The 20,544-nt window shown below is 42.3% G+C and overlaps 1 pseudogene; it reads right to left on the reverse strand.

Moving 5' to 3' along the window:
• Nucleotides 1-641: 641 nt before the first annotated feature.
• LOC118787733 lies at nucleotides 642-11,792 on the reverse strand (annotated as a pseudogene).
• Between the last annotated feature and the right edge of the window lie 8,752 nt (nucleotides 11,793-20,544).

Below are 20,544 nucleotides of genomic sequence, written 5' to 3' on the forward strand. Positions count from 1 at the left end.
TGAGTCCTGACAGCTTTGGCTTTGACTTGCATACTAAAAGCGTCTGCTAAATGAATAAATGTAAATGGCTAATACTAGGCTATGTATGGCAAATTGTCATGAGCTGATATTTCCTGTCATACATACATCTACTGAATGAGAATGAACCTTCAAGAGAACAAAGCTTTGGTCAGTTGGCAATTGCATTATTGTTTTTCAGGAGGAGCTAAATCAACCACTCTCCCCACCCATGGCCACCTCCTCTCAGGCCTCTCAGGAAACTCAAAGGGTAGCTTTTCCTTTGCTATTAAAAGGATTATTCATACTGACTATATGTAACACTAATGATGCAGAATCCTGTATGCCATGTTCTTTCTCTCTGTGTGTTTTGCTGCGCAGGCTGGATCTGACAATGTGCGGTCACTTTATAAGCAAATGCTTGAGCTCGATTGCCAGAAGAAAATGCTCCAAATTAAAAAAACTTAAACTGGAAGTAGAAAAACTTGAACATGACAAAAAGGTATTGCTATACATTGACCATCCTTTGATCAATATGTCTCTACCATCTGTAACTGTGTTTTTTTTTTTTTTTTTTCCTTTTAATTTCTAGGAAAGGGAGAATGCAAATACATAAATCAAAAAAATAATTTCATGTGTCGTTTTTATTGGTCAAAAAATTGATTTTTGATGGCCTCTCTGACGGCTCTTCCTGTTGGGTGATCCAGCGTCACTGGGTCCACTACATCTGGTGGCATCAGCAGCGGGCATGGTGCTCTTTCTTTTCTGATAGTGGCAATGTTATGGAGCACCACACATGCCACCACCACCTCACATGCCCGCTCCGGACGCACCCGCAAGCCTTGCAGGCGTGCAAAGCGTGCTTTGATGACCCCAAATGTCATCTCTATCTTGACCCTTGTGTTACTGTGAGCCATGTTATATTTTATTTGTGCCCTGGTTTATGGGTCAGGATAGGGGGTCATCAGGTAACACAGACATGACTAGCCTCTGTCCCCAAGCAGCAGGCCATTAAAACGCCCTTTGAAAGATAGAAAGAAATTGTCACAATACAGCATGATGTGTGAAATATAGGGTGGTGGTTGTCTTACCTTGTTCAAATCTCTGCCCAAGGGTGGATTCCTGAAAAATTCGTGAATCATACACCGACCCAGGCCATCTAGCCTCCAGACTAGTCACCATTAAATGGGGATCACATGTCATCTGACAAAGGATTTCAGGCCATTTTAACATACTACCATTGTAAGAAAATCACCACCTAATGTGTCTTTGTCTTGAATATGATTAGTTTTAAGGACAAAATAATGTCGGCTAGCCTACATGTCAGATCAAATATATGATCAAATACCTAAACATTGATGCCGTGAAATGACACATAATTTCCCGTCATGTTCTCCCAGGGGCGCTCTAATGGGGATATGCGCACAATCAATCGCACCAATCACCCTTGGGATTCCTATGGGAAAAAATGTTCTGTATATAGGCCCAGATGTTCAGCATCACCAATGGAATACATGAAGTGTCCACTGGCAAAATATCGTAAAGCGACGCACACTGTCCGTTCAACAGTGAGGGCATTACTCCGGCGAGTGCTATTGGAGACGTTTGGCCCTAAAAGCCAGCAAAGATACTGAATTCCCTCAGATGAGAATCGATATCTCTCATAGAGAACATCATCGGGGTAAGCCAGAGCATACTGACGGTCTCTAAACACCCTCGCCCTGCAGAGTGAGCCTCTCACAATCCATGCGCCAGTGTCGACTGGGTCTTCCGACAAGATTGTGGGTGGAAGATAACCTGCTCAGAGCAGTTTAGAGATGCAGTGTAAATTGCCATGACAACATACCTCGGGTAGGACTTATCCACCTTTCGTAGTACGGGTTAATCGGGAACTTACACCCGACGTCACAAAGTTACTCCTGAAGTTACCTGGAAAAGCCAGTTACCTTGCTTCGTAGTACAGCCCTCTGGTGCGTCTCTGTTGTTTCTGTTTTGAAAAGGAGTAAAGCCAGATTTTTATGGATAGGCTACTTATCTTTGACTCTCATGAAAGCCAATCCTGTTTGGAAGTGGTAAGACATAGGACTCCTGCTACATTTTTATACATCTGCAACAGTCAAGTGGAGCAAACAACAATGCATTAAAGTAAAAAACATGATATGAATATGCTTAGAATGGCAGACAGTACTGCGGATTGTGATTGGCTGTTTCCCTTGTTTTTAAAGAGAGGGTAGTACAGACTTGCAATTTAATATTTGAGACTATATAAAGTGTATCAAAATTCACAGCACAGGAGCTACATAAAAGGCACCTAGGGGCTGTTCTGTGAAATAAAATCTCAGTTCTTTATCTTACAGGAAAAAGAAAATGCAATGAATGTGGGATGCCTTCCCTCTCAGCTCAGTTTGTTACTCTTGATATAAGTCATAGAACATCAAAGCCATATACATATATAAAAGAAAGTGCAAAACTGTCTTAGTATCTTAGACGCACTAACGAAGCAGCTGTTTTTGTTGCATGTTCTTGAGACATGACACTTCTCAGGTTTACATCCTACCACATCCTCTCTGATCTGAGTATCACAAGTATGCATAATGTTCACAAAACTGCTTATGGGAACTTGTGTCATGTGTTCAGAAGAAAGAAAGTATTATTATTTTGTGATATGCTCCTTCGTTAAAATTGTGTCACTAATTGGTTAAATACAAACTGCAAAGTTAGGCTCTTTCAACATATTGAAAGATTTTTATTACAGTGCTTGCATGAGGGTTGTAGGGGTTGAACTAAGGGGAAGTCTACTGCTAAGAACTGCTATTATAATAAAGTAAAAGTTATAACTATCCAGAGATGAATTTGACCCGTAAATAAATGATTCTGACAGCTGTGCACTATTTTGACATCTCTCATGTTATACAAATTTTGAAAGCCACGATTCAGGACATGATTCAGGACACCTCAGCTCTTTTTTTTCTATTATATTTATTATCTTGTGTGTTTGTGTGTGTACATGTGTGGAATGTTAATGTACCATCTCAGGGCCTGCACAGCAAATTTCGTTGTACAACAATGTGCAATGACAATAAAGGCATTCTATTCTATTCTATTCTATTCTATTCTATTCTACGATTGCAGCCTCTATGTCAGATAATTTGTCCATTGCAGAAAAAATTATAACATGGGCACTGCATCTTTAAACAGGTCTTGCCTCCTTGTTACAAGATGGCATGAATGTCAGCTTTTTCAGAATTCTTGCCAAAAATGCCAGCTCTATCATATCACCCTGTGCCTTTGTTTCTAGTACCCTTAATAACCAAGGTAGGGGAGCTGGTGGAGTACAATGCTGGGACCTAGGAATTGCTTCTGTAAGGCCCCCTTCCTCCTATATTGCAGACCTTGATCCCATCCTATGGATCATTAGAGCACCATTTAATTGCTTGAACCCAAGATAGAAGAGGCAAGACAACTACAAAACAGGAAGTGACTCACCGAGGTGAATCTGTCACTGTCAAATTGAATCGTTTCCATATAAATTGAATCGTTTCCATATAAATTGAATCGTTTCCATATTGACAAATCCATGAAGACCTTATTTTATCATGCTTTTATTGAATCAGTTTTATCCTTTTCTCTGGTGTCATGGTTTGGAAACCTTTCTCTAAAAAACAAAACCTCACTCAATCAAATAGTTAAGTGGTCTAGCAGGCTGATTGGTGAGTCACAAGCTAATTTGGAGGTCCTGTATATCAGACATCTAAAGCGAATAACAAACTCAGTTTTAAGTGACGCCTCCCACCCCCTACACACAGAGTTTCAGCTCCTTCCTTCTGGTCGCAGGTTTTTAGTTCCAAGTTGTAGAACAAAACGATACAAAAACAGTTTTGTTCCAGCAGCCATCACACAGAAGAATAAGACATTGTTAAAAATTGTTAATTTTTTTTTCTTTTCAGTTTTATCTTAATTATTTATTTTAATTGATTGTCTTTTATTGACTGTTTTATTGTCTTTTAGACTTTTAAATGTCTTTGGAAAGAATGGACCCCTGAGAACTTTTATGTTATGTTTTATGTTTTATGGTCTTTGTTGCCTGTAGAGCAAGTGTGAAGATGAATGACGTATGACAATTGTCTGTCTGTTACTACATGTGTGTAGGACTCCTTACTACAAACCAAATCTACCTCTTCGTACAAATAAAGTAACCTGAACCTGAACCTGAACTGCTGTGGTGACAGAGGAGGCTCAGTTTTTTTGTTCCATTAGTTTTTAATGCTCAGTGAGGGTGGGAGGCACGGTGAACTTGTGGCAGGCATGGTTGCCTGATGGAGGGGGTCAGCATTTAAACAGAGGGGGCATCCAGGATTGGGAACCTCGGGCAATGAGGGGTTTTCAAGTGAGGAATCAGGGAAATCATGCAGTTCATTGAGCAGTGGTGCTGCCAGCTTGTATATGCTAACATTCACTGGCAGGCCCACTTCCCCTGGAACCTTTAAGTTCCACAGCCAAGACGCAAAACTCTGATCACTCCAACCTGAACCCCCATTCTGACCGCTAAACAAACAACACTGAAGGTGTTAGTAGTCACCTCAGCTCTTACTGAGCCACGGGAGTCTCCCCAGCCAAATCAGACTTGCAGTTTTCCTTAACTGGGTCTGTTTAATGAGATCACACTGCTACACAGGGTTTGTAACCTGTTCCATACTCTACTAGCCAATGAAGGCTTGTTCGCTGTTCCAGTACTTCTCTCAAGCATTTTTTTCAGAAGGTTTGGGGAAGATTGTTTATATTGGATTTTTTTTGGCCTCCTTTCCACATTAAACTTTTATGTCCACTGTACCCTGCAAACTAACGACACTATATAAGCAGCAAACCTCTCGTGTGCACATGCTTTAAGAGTGTATATTTCCATGACTTATTGCATTAAGTACATTTATGTCTGTAACCTCCCACTAATTGCTCATGTTCTGACTGTGATATTTAGGACAAATGACTGTGCTCTAAGATGGCAGAACATGGTGCTGTATTTCCTATTCCTAACTAAAAGTCTTACACTAAAAAAATGAATACAAGGAATGGAATTAATCAATAAATTATTTGAAAAATGAATATTTAACTCTATGACAGTAAGAGAATATCACACAGTATTGTTAAATCCATCATGTTGCCATGTTGTTATTTCGAATATGACAAAAGATTATGATGTTTGTTTCCATTGTAATTGGACTGTAAGCATGATAACATTTGACATTATCAAATGTATTCATTATCAGTCTAGCTCCCAATACAATACCCCAAAAAATAAAACCAATTGAAGCTCATGAAATACAGCCATATATACATTCAGTGACCACTTTATTAGGTACACCTGTACATCTGCTTGATGCAAATATCTAATCAGCCAATCGTCTGACAGCAACTCAATGCATAAAATCATGAAGACATAGTCAAGAGTTTCAGTTGCTGTTCAGACGAAACATCAGAAGGGGTAGGAAATATGATTTGTGACTTTGAAATATGATGATAAGTGACTTTTTAAGTGGGATGATTGTTGATGCCAGACGGGGTGGTTTGAGTACCTCAGAAACTGCTGATCTCCTGGGATTTCCACACACAACAGTCTCCAGAGTGTATAGAGAATGGTGCAAAAAACAAAAAACATCCAGCAAGCCGCAGTTCTGTGGGCGAAAACACCTTGTCAATGACAGAGGTCAGAGGAGAATGGCCAGACTGGTCCAAGCTGACAGAAAGGTGACAGTAACCTAAATAACCACACGTTACAACAGTGCTATACAGAAAAGCATTTCTGAACCTACAACATGTCAAACATTGAGGTGGATGGGCTACAGCAGCAGAAGACCCCTCCGGGTGCCACTCCTGTCAGCTAAGAACAGGAAACTGAGGCTACCATGGGCACACGCTCACCAAAACTGGATGGTAGACGATTGGAAAAACATCACCTGGTCTGAAGAATCTCGATTTCTTTTGTGACATGCAGATGGTAGGGCCAGAATTTGGAGTAAACAACATGAATCCATGGATCCATCCTGCCTTGTGTCAACAGTTCATTCGGGAGGTTGTGGTTTAATGGTGTGGGGAACATTTTCTTGGCATACATTAGGCACTTTAATACCAATTGACCATTGTTTAAATGCCACAGCCTACCTGGGTATTGTTGCTGACCATGTGCATCCCTTTATGACCACGGTCTGCCCATCTTCTAATGGCTACTTCCAGCAGGATAACGTGCCATGCCACAAAGCACACGTCATCTCAAACTGGTTCCAGAAACATGACAATGAGTTCAGTGTACTCCAATGGCCTCCACAGTCACCAGATCTCAATCCAATAGAGCACCTTTGGGATGTAGTGGAATTGGATATTCGTAGCATGAATGTGCAGCCGACAAATCAACTGCGTGATGCTATCATGTCAGCCTGGAGCAGAATATATATTGTTCTACACTCCTTAACATCTCCAGGTGCTGATTTGATTTCAGAGAAGTGTTTGTAAAGGACCCTTTCATTCAAATGGTAGCTTCTCATAGGAAGTTAATATAGTATAAGTATAACTACCTCACCTACACATTTTTTGTACGTGGGTTTTGGTCTTTTATAAACTTTGTGCCATTCTCTGGTGAGTCACTCTGGTGATTCTCTGGTGTAGTCAGTAATGAAACAGAAAACCATTGCGAAGGAACTACTCATGCACAAATACATACATCTAAGGCAAAAACATACTCCGAAACAAAATAGTACTGTTCCATTTGGTTCCACTTTTAAAGCCATTGGAGTGAAAAAGTTGCATATAACTAGTAATAATCAATTAAAGCCAACTTCAAGCTTTGCTACTAGTTTAGTATCCACAAATACATAAGTGTAATTGGTGTGTTCATGTTCATCAGTTTCAACAACCAAAACCTATGTTATAACCTGTGTATATGTTTTTGGATTCAATCTTTTTAACCTTACTATGTAGAACATTGATGAGAGATGTGATATAGGGGGAGAAAATGAAACCTTTAAATGTGTTACACAGACTTAAGCACATTGTGGTAAGATTAAATCTGAGTTGCTGGAAACACAGTTTCCTAATATGTGTACTGTCACTGAAAGTGAGGTTTGGGGTAGGTCTATAAGCAATTGCTCTCATTTCTATCACATGCACACACACACACACATACACACACACACAAAATATGCCCACGCACACGTACATATATGTACAGTATCCACACATGCACATACATTCATACACATGTTTACAGTGCATGCAGGAAAGGGGAATTAAATCTGTGAGGGCCAACCAATGATTGTCTGTGGAAAATGCTGAGATGTCTCCCACCATACCAACTGCCAGACCGATAAAACGATGATGTCACCAGAGCAAGACACACAAATCCTGTATGGCTGGACCCTATCATGTGTAATCTGGAGACATGTGCATTCTCTGCACATGTCTGAGTGATTGTTCCTGCTGTGAAGCAGACCACTCCCATAACAAGCATGGACCTAGGACAGTGAACCCTTGATTAAAGTTGATGTAAAAAAACAGCCTAATTTACATGTTATCTGCTTAACTGTGTCAAGTAATTAACACTAAATACTTAACAGATAACTCCAAATGGGCACATCACTGCAATTACTGTAGACTGGAAATGGCCAGGCAAATGCTAGCATGGCAGTAGTCATAGGCCTTTCAGTATTTCAGAGGCAGGAGCACCCAACCAGTTGTTGTTAACTAGCTGAAACAGATTAACAGAACATATTCCCATGATGTTCAGTATCAGACATTGCTTTCTTAAGGAGCATAGAGGTGAGGATTGTGCTGACAGAGAGAAGTGCTGAATAACTGCCACTTGGCATTAATGGAGGATCCAATTAACTTTGTCTTGTTGTTGGTATGAGCGCTCTCAAGGGGCCACTTCTGAGTCCCTGCAAGACTTTCATCATTCTTCTAAAAGAAATACTGCAATCAGCAAGCATGGCAACACTTGCGCCCCTGTGTGTATCTGTGTGTGCATGTATGTGCCTGTTTATGTGTGTGTGTGCATGTGTGTGTGTGTGTGTGTGTGTGTGTGTGTGTGTGTGCAACACAAAAATAGTGTGAGATTTTTTCACAGAGGAATTTGAGCTTGCACACATATCCCAGGAGTGTGTGAAAGTGAAGAAGAAGCTAGGTTGAGGTGCGGAGAACTTATTCCTGAGTAATAAATGGATAATTAAACATGCTCATATAAAAACAACATTTTCTCCAGTTCTGAGGTTTCAGCTTGCATGCTTGTCTGCAATACTGTATTGTATGAGTGTGCTGATAGACAGATGGAGATATAGATGTAGATAGACCAACAGGATGATGCTGCGAATTCGAAATGAAACTTTCTCTCTGAAAGCACACCTCCTACATGGCTTCACTTTGCTGGATAAATGCAGATGAGAGCATGTGGGCTTGTAGTGATGCAAAATGGCTACTGTGTGGCAGGAACCCCAGAGCAGGGGAAGAGGCAGTAGAGGGACAGAGATGGCACAAACAACGTAACGCCTCGGAAACCTGCAAACACAGATGAGGGCACACAAGCCATGCCACAGCACCAAGCACAAACAGGAGCATGCTGCCGTTTAGGCAGCAGTATCCCCTCGCAGAGGGCATGGGGTGACACAGGCTTTTATGACATCAACTTCCTTAGATCCCACAGTAAAATGCAGTATGCCCAGACAGACAATATAATGGCTTCCTTCTTCAGGAATGGGTTTCTATTGATGGCACCGTGAAGCGGCTGCTCCTATAGGAGGAAGAGAAGTCACCAGGGCTACACTCGGGACGGGTGGGGGACAAATAGACAGATTGGGCATTGAAAAAGTTGCAGACATGGCAGGACCGGGGCATGACACTGTGAGGCTTATGTAAGGGAGTTAGGATCTTAGCTCTCGCTGATCCCTCTCTTGATACACATGGAGACATTTATAAAGCAGCCATGTTTCTGTTTTTCCTCTTATCACCTATTTCAGCTCTGCAACTCTGGAAAGGAAAATAAGTGCCTCAGCTCCCACCATATGGTGGCCAATTGTGAAACTGAACAGTAATACATGTACTATAGCCTAGGGAAATCCTCACTTGTGCCCAAACCATTCCGTTTTATTCTGAACACATTTAAGCTGAATTGCAAGAGAGAGTGCCACTTTCCTCATTTGTCTGTGGTGTTACCTCATGAACATTAGACGTGCATTCTTCATCTCAAGCATTGGCATTGTGGTGACTGCAACAGGTTGCTATGCTGTACCATTGGACACATGGAACATATGTGTGTCCTGCATCATGTCCAAAAGCTACTTCTCATCACTCACTTTGAAGTAATCTACATCTAAAAGTAAATGACATCAAACCAAATGAAATGGTACAGGCGTAGAACAGATGAATGTCAAGGGTTCGTTTGTCACATGGTTCACTTGTCACAGAGTTTTACTCTGTATTGTGTTTTTGGCAGGCAGGCCCAGGAGCACAGATAGTACCAATAGTGTCTGGGAGCAGATGGACAATGTGGAAGGCCTGGTTCAGTGGAGCTGTCTGCACTGGGATAAACTGATTACACATGCAATCTGATATGTTTTCATCTGATAACCCCACAGTTTGACCTGATAGCTAGTCCTCCACGTGAAATCTACTACATCGTTAAAGGCCAACCCATCTTTAAACTTGCACAGCAGAGAGAAGAGAGTGAGTACAATCATTTTACTAATTCCAGTGAGAGCAGAGGAAAGAGATTACACTCGCAGTGCTGCAGTAATCTTTTTGCACTATTGTGTGTTCTCTTTTTCCCCCTCTGAAGTATGTCCCTGGAACCTGAGGAAATAATACAAAGTGAAGTGAAACCCCAAAGTGATTCAAGTCAGAAGACGATTAAAACACCTCTGCAAATCTGTTGGAATTCAATTTAGCTTCAGGGAAAGATTTGTAAATAACATTGTAAGCACCTTAAATTGTGTAATGAAAATGCTGAGAAATGACACCACAAAGGATCAATGTTTGCCAGTAAGATACAATAAGAATCTGTGATACAGGCAGCAGATCTGTTTGCCTCTAGTAATATAAGGAGCTGATATTATTGCAGTGTTGAAGAGAGACACTGAAAAATTTCTACAACTTGAGCATATTGTTCTTTGCACTAGTAAGAGCAATTTCGAAATTGGGTCATAGTGAGGCAAGCGCTATGGGTGAGAACAGAACTGTGGATCCGGCACCTGCCACAGGAAGTAAATGTGTTCATTTGGACACCTGAGGGAAGTTCAGTGTAGTCACAGCAGAGATCCATTGAGAATTTGTTGAAAGAGAACACAATTGTAGAATCTGGGGGTCATGTGGATGTTCTGTTACATGCTGCTGATCACTGTAGGGGGATTTAGTCAGCTCATCTGCAGGATACTCTCCTCTAACATGTCCAACTGAAAGGAGTGGCAGCCCTTTCCTTATACTTCAAAAAAGAGAGGTAGGTTTTGGAGTAAAATCAGCCAACTTGTATGAAGCTACAGTATGCAGGCCAAAAAGACAAATTAAAACAGGTCTTGCTCTCTGTCTCTGCTGCCAGCCTCAAAGCAGAGTTCAGCACGCGTTCAAGTGGCTTGCAGATTACCAGTCATAGCTCTGCCCCATCAACCCCTCTCTTCCTGACACAATCTCCAGGGTCTGACTTGGAAGGCTTCACCCTGGAACCAAAACCAAGGATAAGGAACCATAGCCAGCTGAGTCCTTCCTTAACAGATCATTTGTTCAATACCTGTTTATCCACACTGTATTTGCAGATCTGTTTAATATCTTTTTACTCATGTGGTATTTGCCAGCCATCAGTTTGATTTGTGGTCTGAGTGAAATGTGCACTCTAACCACACCCAGGCCTCATTGAAGCCTTCAGAGGCTGTGGTGACACAGGTGTAGCTTTGATGACTTCTGCAAACCAGGAGTGTTGTTTTTATTATTCATTGAGAAAACACTAGATAGATGCTCTTTGAGTTATTCAGACAGATTGAAATTGTGAATTCAGAGCAGCAATATGCAGGCTTCTTTGAACTGTGAACTGTGGCCCACCAACACTTTTGAAGTAGACATCCCACACACACCTCCTTTTCTGAACTGATCTGTTCATCTGGCAGAATAAATGTATACTCGTCCCTCTTCTCTGCACTGGCTAGCCTCACACTTTCTAGGCCAAACATCCCCCTTTCACCTGAACTCCTGCACACCCCCAAACCTTGCAGCCTAGGCTCAATCACTCCATCTCAGCTTTACATAGAGGCCAACCACCTTTACTCCCTTAGATCTTTCAGTCTCCCACACCACTCCCACACCACCTAGCCCTCTAGCCCCCACCCAGCCCCCCTACTTCCCAGATGCAGCCCTTACTCTACCCCAGTCCCATGCACCTGGCAGAGCCTTGCTCCTGCCACTCTCCAACAGTCTACCTCCCTCTCCTGCTGCGATGCCATCCTGTCAGTCCCTTACCTCTCTCCCCCTGGACTGTGGTCCTCCTGTGGCCTGCTCCCAATTAATCACACACATTGTTAACCTTAAGCATTGTTGGCACCAATGTGAGGCAATCAAATATTAGTCCCTACAGTGTGATAGCACTCTTTACTAATACTGTTGAGTATTTGTCGGGGGAGTGTGATATGCAGCGTGTGGTACTTACAGATGGGGGAACAGAGGTGCCTGTGTCTGTGTGCTGGATCACCACCCTGCTGCTTATCAGTGCTGGCACTCTGGTGCTCTGGCAGGCCTGTGCGGGGGATCAGGCACAGGGTGAAGTGGCACATGCTGAGAGGACTTACAGTGGATATAAAAAGTCTACACACCCTTATTGAATTGCAGGTTTTTTAAATGTAAAGACAGGAATAACAACAATATAAATGTCAGACTTCTTCCATCTGTAGTGTGATCTTCCAACTAACAAAAATCCAGAGAAAAAACAATTGTAAATCATTACAACACCCTGATTGCACAAGTCTGCACACCCTTTCATAATGGGGGCTCTAGCTGTGTTCAAAGTTAACCAATCACATTCAAAATCATGCCTGTAGGTAAATAGCATACACCTGCCATCAATGAAAGTGAATCTGATTAAATCCAGGTTAAAGTCAGCTGTTGCTGTAGGATTTGCTTGAATGTTTGGGGTTGCATCCTACTGGGAGAGCCATGGCCTGCAAAGAGTTGCCAAAGAAACTGCGAGGGGCTAATTGTTGAAAAGTACCAATCAGGAGAGGGATATAAAGGAATACTGAAGGCACTGGATGTACCATGGAGCACTGTCAAAACCATTATCAATAAGTGGAGAAAATGTGGCACCGCAGAAACATTGCAAAGATCAGGACAACCCTCCAAAGCTGATGAGAGGACGAGGAGAAAACTTATCAGGGAGGCTACCAAGAGGCCAACAGCAACACAGAAGGAGCTACAGGAATTTCTGGCAGGTACCAGTCACTCCTTGCACGTGACCACCATCTCTCATATTCTGCACGTGTCTGGGCAAGATGGAAACCCTTTCTTACAAGATGGAACATCCAAGCCCATCTAAATCATGCCAAAAGATGCATTCAGTCACTCCAAACCCTGTGGGAAAATGTGCTATGGTCTGATGAGACAAAAGTTGAACCCTTTTGCCTAAATTGTAAAAGATATGTTTGGCACAAAGCCAATAAAGCTCATCATCCAAGGAACACCATACCGACTTTGAAGCATGGTGGTGGTAGCATCATGTTTTGGGGCTGCTTCTCTTCAGCTTCGTCAGGGGTTCTTGTCAAGATAGATGGGATAATGAATAGTTCCAAATATCAAGATATTTTGGCCCAAAACCGGCTGCCTGAAGAGGAAGAGGAATTTCACATTCCAACATGACAATGACCCAAAGCACACATCCAAGTTGACCAAGGCATGGCTTCAGAAAAGGAAAATCAAAGTCTTGGAATGGCCCAGTCAGAGCCCAGACCTCAATCCCATCGAAAACCTGTGGAATGACCTGAAGAGAGCTGTACACAGGAGATCCCCTTGCAATTTGAAGGAACTTGAACTTTTTTTTTGCAAAGAAAAGTGAGATAAAATTCCAAAGTCTATATGTGCAAAATTAATATAAACTTATTCAAAAAGACTTGCTGCTGTAATAAATGCAAAAGGTGCTTCCACAAAGTATTAGTTGGATGGGGTGTGCAGACTTATGCAGTCAGGGTGTTGTAGTTTTTTTTTATTATTTAAAATGTTCCTAATAATTAACTATTTGTTTTTTCTCTGGATTTTTGTTTGTTGGAAGATCATATTACAAATGGAAAAAATCTGACATTTATATTGCTATTTCTGTTTTAGCAGCTCAAAAACCTGCAATTTTCACACATTCATATCACTTCATCTTTATTTACTGCCACCTGTGGCTGTTTGAGGAACAGCACAACATGCCTCAGTGTCTGTGTGTCTGTGTGTGTGTGTGTGTGAGAGAGAGAGAGAGAGAGAGAGAGATGGAGAGAGTAAAGACTGCAGCTGGCAATGTGCCATATGGACAAAGACACCTGCCAATGATCCTGGATTCCACTGTCACTGTCATCCTCAAGCCATTACACAAGACTGAATTAACTAGAAATGCTGAGCCTAATGGAAGTTCTGACATTCAGGTTCTGTGGGTTTCCCTGACACATAATCTTGTAAATGCACTTTTGTAAGTCGCTTTGGATAAAAGCGTCTGCTACATAAATAAATGTAAATGTAAATGTAAATGTAAATAATCTTGGTCCATATCACACCCAAAACCACAGAGGAACAAAAGAGAGTTCTGTTCTCTCTAACTGGATCAACTTTCTATTTCTTCCAAAAGTTCTCCATAATGTTCCATTCCATCAAAGGAAAGGTTACACTTTGAAATTAAAAGGGCCAATCTTGCACACTTACTGTAGATGAGTGTTATCTTAGAAGGAATAGAATAGCAGTGTAACATTATCATAGATCATGTCTTTAGTTTTCCACCAAATGTTTTCCATACCATTTGACATAACATTAGAGTTACAAAGAAAATCTTCACATACTTTGTCTGTTGAAAAAATAGTGAAGGGCTGCAGGGAGAGTCAAGTTAATGGTTATGATAGATATTGTAATTAACAGAACTGCTCTTCATCCCAGCCGGCCTTTCCCCCCTGCAAGACCTCTCCATCACCATCGATGGCACCACAATACCATCCTCTTGATCAGCAAAGAGCTTGGGCGTCATCCTCGACAGAAACCTGGACTTCAAGGAGTACATTGCTCGCATGTCACGGGGTGGCCGTTTCCTCTTCCACAATATCAGGAAGATTTGTCCGCTCCTGACAACATACGCCACACAGCGCATTGTCCAGTCCACAGTTCTCCCTCACCTGGACTACTGCAAAGCTCTCCTCGCAGGCCTCCCAGCATGCACCACCCAGCCTCTGCAGCTCATTCAGAATGCAGCTGCCCGACTAATCTTCAACCTCCCCAAATTCTCCCATGTTACTCCCCTGCTTAAATCCCTCCACTGGCTTCCTGTTGCAGCCAGAATCAGATTCAAGACACTGAGCCTCGCCTTCTCTGCAGTCAACAGGACAGCCCCTACCTACCTCCAAGACCTCATCCAGCCCTACACACCTGCCCGGCCCCTGTGCTCAGCAGCAACTGGACATCTTGCTCCTTGCACAGACAAAACGGGAGGTTCTCGCTCTGCAAGGCAACAAAGTTTCTCCTACATCGCTCCCCAGTGGTGGAATGAACTCCCTGTCCCGCTACAGACAGCTCCATCACTCCAATCCTTCAGACGTGGTCTGAAGACACATCTCTTCAGACTCTACCTGGACTGACCTACTGCACAATCACCGCCCCCCCCCCCCCCCCCCAACCAAAAATTGCTGTGTGTTTTTTATTTTCTTGTTACCGCCTTTACTCTGGCACTCATTGCACTGTTTTGAAGTTGGATCTTGTTAGTTGCCCTATACCCTGTAGCTGTATAAATTAGCAGGTACTGCGTCCTAAAACAGACTTTCCTCTCAGCTGAGAACTAATGTCTCATTGTGGAACTGTACACATCCTGTCCCCATACTGTCGCTATACTTACTATATGCACTTTTGTACATCACTTTGGATAAAAGCATCTGCTAAATAAATAAATGTAAATGTAAAATGTGTTGTTTGAACTAGCAAGATCAAGTAAGTAAGAAAGTGGGTTTAATATATTGACCTAGTTTCCTTTTTGCTGTAAGAGACAGGCATTTCTGAATGAAAAGAATGCTGTCAAAAGCCTGTCTATCAAATGGCTTTAGCTCAGCCCGGCAAACCGAATGGCCATAACAAAAGGCTCCACCAAACAGCTGATGCATCAGTCTGTGGGTGACAATGGGCATCGTGCTGTGGCGTGATTCTGCTTGCATCGCCAGCATCCGCTCTTGGTTTTCCTGCAAACATTTTTCCTATAAATTGTTAATTCTTCTCACTTCTTCTGGATCCCCCGGTTACCTATTTTCACTTTAGTTACATTCATCTTTCAATCCGTAAAATTTTTTCAAGACTGACATGTAGTAAATACATGAATGTTTTCCCTTCATATGTAGAAAGCATCAGCAATTCAAATCTCTGACAGCCCCTGTTGTTTACAGTCAGACTTTAGTGAAGATTTTATGGGAGACAGGTTTGCAGGAAGCAGTTGCCCAGCAAGCATGGGACACTGTGTGTGTGTCTGCAAAGCACTCCAATTAATTGTGATTCTCTTCCAGCAGATATTTCCACACTGTTAAGCAGTGTGCAAAAGCACATTTCTGTGTATGTAATTACATACAGAGGCAAAACTGCAGAAGCACGTCCATCTTCAGTTTAAATATTAAAGCTGGGGACTGCCCAGTCCTCTCTGACTTGAATTCCATTTCAATAGTCGTTCATTGCAAAGCATAACATTTCCCAAGTGAACAAGCACTTACGTGTCCTTTGGTTATAAATAAGGTAATATACACTGAATCAAGCTAACTGCAAATCAACACAATAAACTTAAAGCATTCCCTTTTAACACTGACAATACATGTTTCCATGCTGCATGGAAACAAACTGCAGCAAACTGAATCACTGAAATTATTCTTTATAAAAATGTATGAAATCACTCTTTTGAAGCAGACAGTGTCTGTACTCGCTGTTTTATATGTGAGTGTTCCTGCTGCGAGACACTGCTTTTCTGTGTCTGTGCGGGGAGTATCACAACGCGTTCCAGGTGCTTATCAGCTCTGGCCTGCTACGTCTGCCACCACTTTTTCTGCCTCTTTTTTTAAGTGACCTGAAGGCAAACCCAAGGGACAGTGTCCATTTATGAGGCTGTGCCCATGGAAACACATGAAAAATGTAGTGGTCATATTCTTGGCCTAGTGTGCCACCACGATTTCCTATATCTACAGCAGGAGACTTGAATTTCCAACTCCCTCTTGTTCAGCTCCCTGTGTCTTCACTTTGTTGCCAAATGTAAGAATGAAGTGTGGATTCCCTCTGGCTGGAATGGTGATTGTTTTACAGAGAGCACTTGCACGCTTGACTGTTTTTAAACCAGAGAGCCTGCGGTTGAGCTGTTTGCTGAGGTCCAGTCCTCCACTGTGTGTCTGAAACAGGCTTATACAATAGGAGATGGACTGACCGCACTCCACTTTTTTTGTGTAGGCAGGTGAGATCATACACACCTCTCTCAGCACCACTCCTGTGCAGGCCTCAGCGGTACAGCAGCAGAGGCTCAGCACATGGCTCTGTGCCCTGCCTCCAAAAATGCACCTAGTCTGCTGGGTCTCCATGGCAGCGCAAGGCAGACCACAGGGCCAACGAATCACTGCGCACAGGACCACAGTCTGTCAAGGCTCTGCCCAAGAGGCAATCAAACCGCAAACCACACTAGGAATGAAACCAGCATTAAAAATTTGCATTGAATGATTCATATTGGAAAATAAAGCAGAACAAGATTAACTTCAAAGCAAGACAAAAATGCAAGGTTTGATTTAATGTGGGAGGACTTTTGTACCAGTCTGCTTCACAATAACCATTTCATAGAAAAGTAACTCTCTGAGGAGATCTGAGACACGTGACCTACTTTGGATGCTCTGTCTCTGACATTGACAGGCCTTGGGCACAATGGGGTGAGGCCAGGACCTGTCTAATCAGCAGAGGAGACCAACATTACCTGTAGATGTGAATGCATAAGCCTTGATTCATCTGGGTCACCCAAAAAGTACACTAACATGGATGAACCTGTGCCACACTGTTGAACCCTTGAAAACAGGGTGAGGGACTTGTCTCATTGAACTAGATGAAAAGAATGCACACTGTCATTTTGATCAATGCCAAGGGGGGGGGGCATTGGAAGCAATGAGTGTTCTCCTTTTGGTCTCCTACCACAACTAAAATGCTGCATAGGTGAATGATTTGTTGAGGTTATTCAAATAGTAATCCTAACAAGAGGAGAAGCTGGCTTCAATTTGGATTAAATGAAATGAACAGACTCATCCTACCAGCAAACATTAAGGGAATTCCTCAGCAGGTTTGCTACTCTGTGTGTTTGCTCTTTATTTTGGATCCCCTACCATAAGATAAAATTGACACAGAAACTGAAGGCAGAACAGATGAGCATGAGCATACAGTATGAGCCTGCAGCTTCCAGGATTGCGAAACCAGTATTATGACCCCTTTCACCCTCAAGCTTTTCCACTGCTAAAGAAGGTAAATGTAATATGTATTAAAGGATTTCTTCAGCCTTCATGTGGGAATTCTCAGTACATGTCAGCCTAGTAGTGCGCCGGTAACCAGAGCAAGGCTTTAGTATGCCTTGGGCTATGTTTACTACTTATGCTCATTATGTTCTACTAGCTACTAATTTTCCTTTTCTATAGTAGCAACATTAGAGCTGAAAATTACTTTTTGAATCTCTAATAGTAACAACTGTGAGTCAGACATTAATTCATAAAACCCCAAATGCAAGGGCAATTCTGCAATGTATTGAACCGTGAGAGTAGCAATAATAATTGTTTGAAATTGAAATTGTTTCAATAGCAATTTCTTGTTTTTATATATTACATACTTCATATTCAATATTATTCCATTATGTCTCATCCACTCGCATGTGTGTATGTGTGTGTGTTGATTTTAATAAACATTATTGAAGTATATATTGTTTGTCCAGGTTATTTGAATAAACATTACTGCATATGTACACAAAACTAAAGTTAGTGTACTTGCTCTGGCTTGTATGTTTCTTTCCTGTCCCCTGGGACCAAGGGGTATTGTTCCCTGACACTTTACAGGGAGGGACAAAGAGATCACACCACCTCCCTTTCCAGCTGGAGACCCCAACAGCCAGGACCACTGCACTGGAACATCTGGCAGGCTATATAATATAAGATAAGCAGAGTCTGGGCTAGCAAATGCCATTCTGCTCATCTCAGGAGGCAATTCTGCCAAGGAGCTCAGTGCAGATTATGACATGATAATAAAGATGGACAATATAGGTGGTCAGCATGTCTAGTCAAGAACCACATGAAACCATCCTCCACCAAATGCGTCTCTGCTGTGATAAAAATACAGAATAAATAATAACTGGAATTCATTAGGGGAATTAATCTAGTTGCATTAACTACACATATATACTTTACAAATACAATACGGCCTTAGGTGCCCTTCAGGGTGCGCATATTTATAATCTTAATTCCCACATCGCAGTTGGCATAATAAAACAACTGTCAGCATAAAATCAGCTCCCCTGCGAGATTCCTTAGGGCCACTACCATTTATTTTGCAATGCTGACATTCTGCAGGTTGCTTCGAGGGCATGATCTGTACATGCACCCCTCACTTTTTGATTTACCAGACCGCATACCCTGAAAATTGTGGAATTAGCATATGACCCACAACTCTAAAATATGAACAAAGAAGTGTATAAACATTTGGGAAGTCTTGTATTTTTGTGAAATAACCTGAGGAGTTAAAGCAAACTTAAAAATAAGACTATAACGAGTTATATCTGTTGCCTATGCAAGCAAGCCCACCCTTAGTGTCTCTCATTACATAATAATAATGTTATTGCTGTTGTTACTTCATGGGACAGCATTGCTTTGAAAGAGGTGAAGGGCTGTCTAAAAATCGCCCTGCATCAGCAGTAAATATCACAGCGGGCAGCAGCAAACACTGCTGTCACCTTCAGCCCCAAGCATAGCACTCTCATTCTCACTCCATCTCCCTCGCCTGCTGAATCCTGTCCTGTCTGCATGAAAACTTAATCAGCCCATTAAAATAAACAGCTACTGCTCAATGCCCATGCCTTATCCCCTGTGAAGGCTGGCACTGATTGGAGGAAACAGAGGGCCTCCCAGCAATCCATGGAGGAGATTTGCTCTCTCCTCATTTGCTACACAGCTGTCTTGGGCACACCTTCTGGAAAGGCCTGTTTGTGTTTCTTTAATTTTCATCCCCTTACTTTCATAACATCTGTGTGTGTGGGTGGTTATGTGTGTGTGCTTGTGTGTGTGTGGCTTCATCTTGACTCTGGATAATGCACTGCAGCCATTTTGCACCAGAACATCCACCATCCTTCAGCTGAAGTGGACAGGTAATATGGCCATGTTACCATTGCATTAGCCCACATGAACCTCACCTTATGGTAAATAAATAAATAAAACACCAGAGAGAACAGCGGGATGCATGCAAGCAGTGAGAAAAGCCATCAGTGCTGGCTGTCAGTCCCTGCATGTAGAGGGGTTATTAGGGAGCAGTAATGAGAAAGCCAGGTCACGAACTGAGATTAAACTGAGGGATACCAGAGGTTCTCTCCCTAAGACCTGAATACTGTATCCTGGCTGTAGAGAGACGTGCCAGAGGGGCGGGCTGGGATTTGTCAAAGAGGACAAGAGTATGGAATATATAATCGCCCAATCAGAGCAGTCCACCTATTTTGTTCTTTCACTCAGGGCTTTCATTCTCTCTCTTTTTTTCTTCAGCCTGTGAGTTGTGTGCACGTTGGGTGCTCACATTAATCTCCAGGGTGCTCAATGTCAGGGAGCCACTAAACCTGTTTGCCCTGACACTGCTCAAAACACAGCACCTTTTACTCCACAACATACCCAGACTTCTCTTTTGGCTGACAATTGGGACTGGGCAAAGCTTTGCTCCATCAGTCATCATAATGTGACGTGTTGGGGTAGTGGCAGAGCCCGACCAGCATGTTCTGCAGACTGTTAATTTTCATATGCACAAAGTTACCCACCGTGACTGTTTTGTAGTGCGTTCAGTTAGTCCCTTCCCTTTTTCCCTAGTGTTGCTTGGTTTTCGTGTTGCTAATAAGCGGCTGGTTGGCCAAATTTACGGCAACTCTCTGCGTTGTTCTTCCTGAATCCCACGCAAACACTACAATAAAAATTGTTTTTGCTTGCTTGAGAACACAACTGGCAGAACTGTAGCTTTTAACATATACACTCCTCCTCATACACAAGTTCCAAATGTTCTGAACATATTTGTATGTGCATCCCTTGCTCAAACAATGGACTATTCCATTATCTTAAGGGATAA

Source organism: Megalops cyprinoides, chromosome 13, assembly GCF_013368585.1.
Source record: "Megalops cyprinoides isolate fMegCyp1 chromosome 13, fMegCyp1.pri, whole genome shotgun sequence".
NCBI lineage: Eukaryota > Metazoa > Chordata > Actinopteri > Elopiformes > Megalopidae > Megalops > Megalops cyprinoides.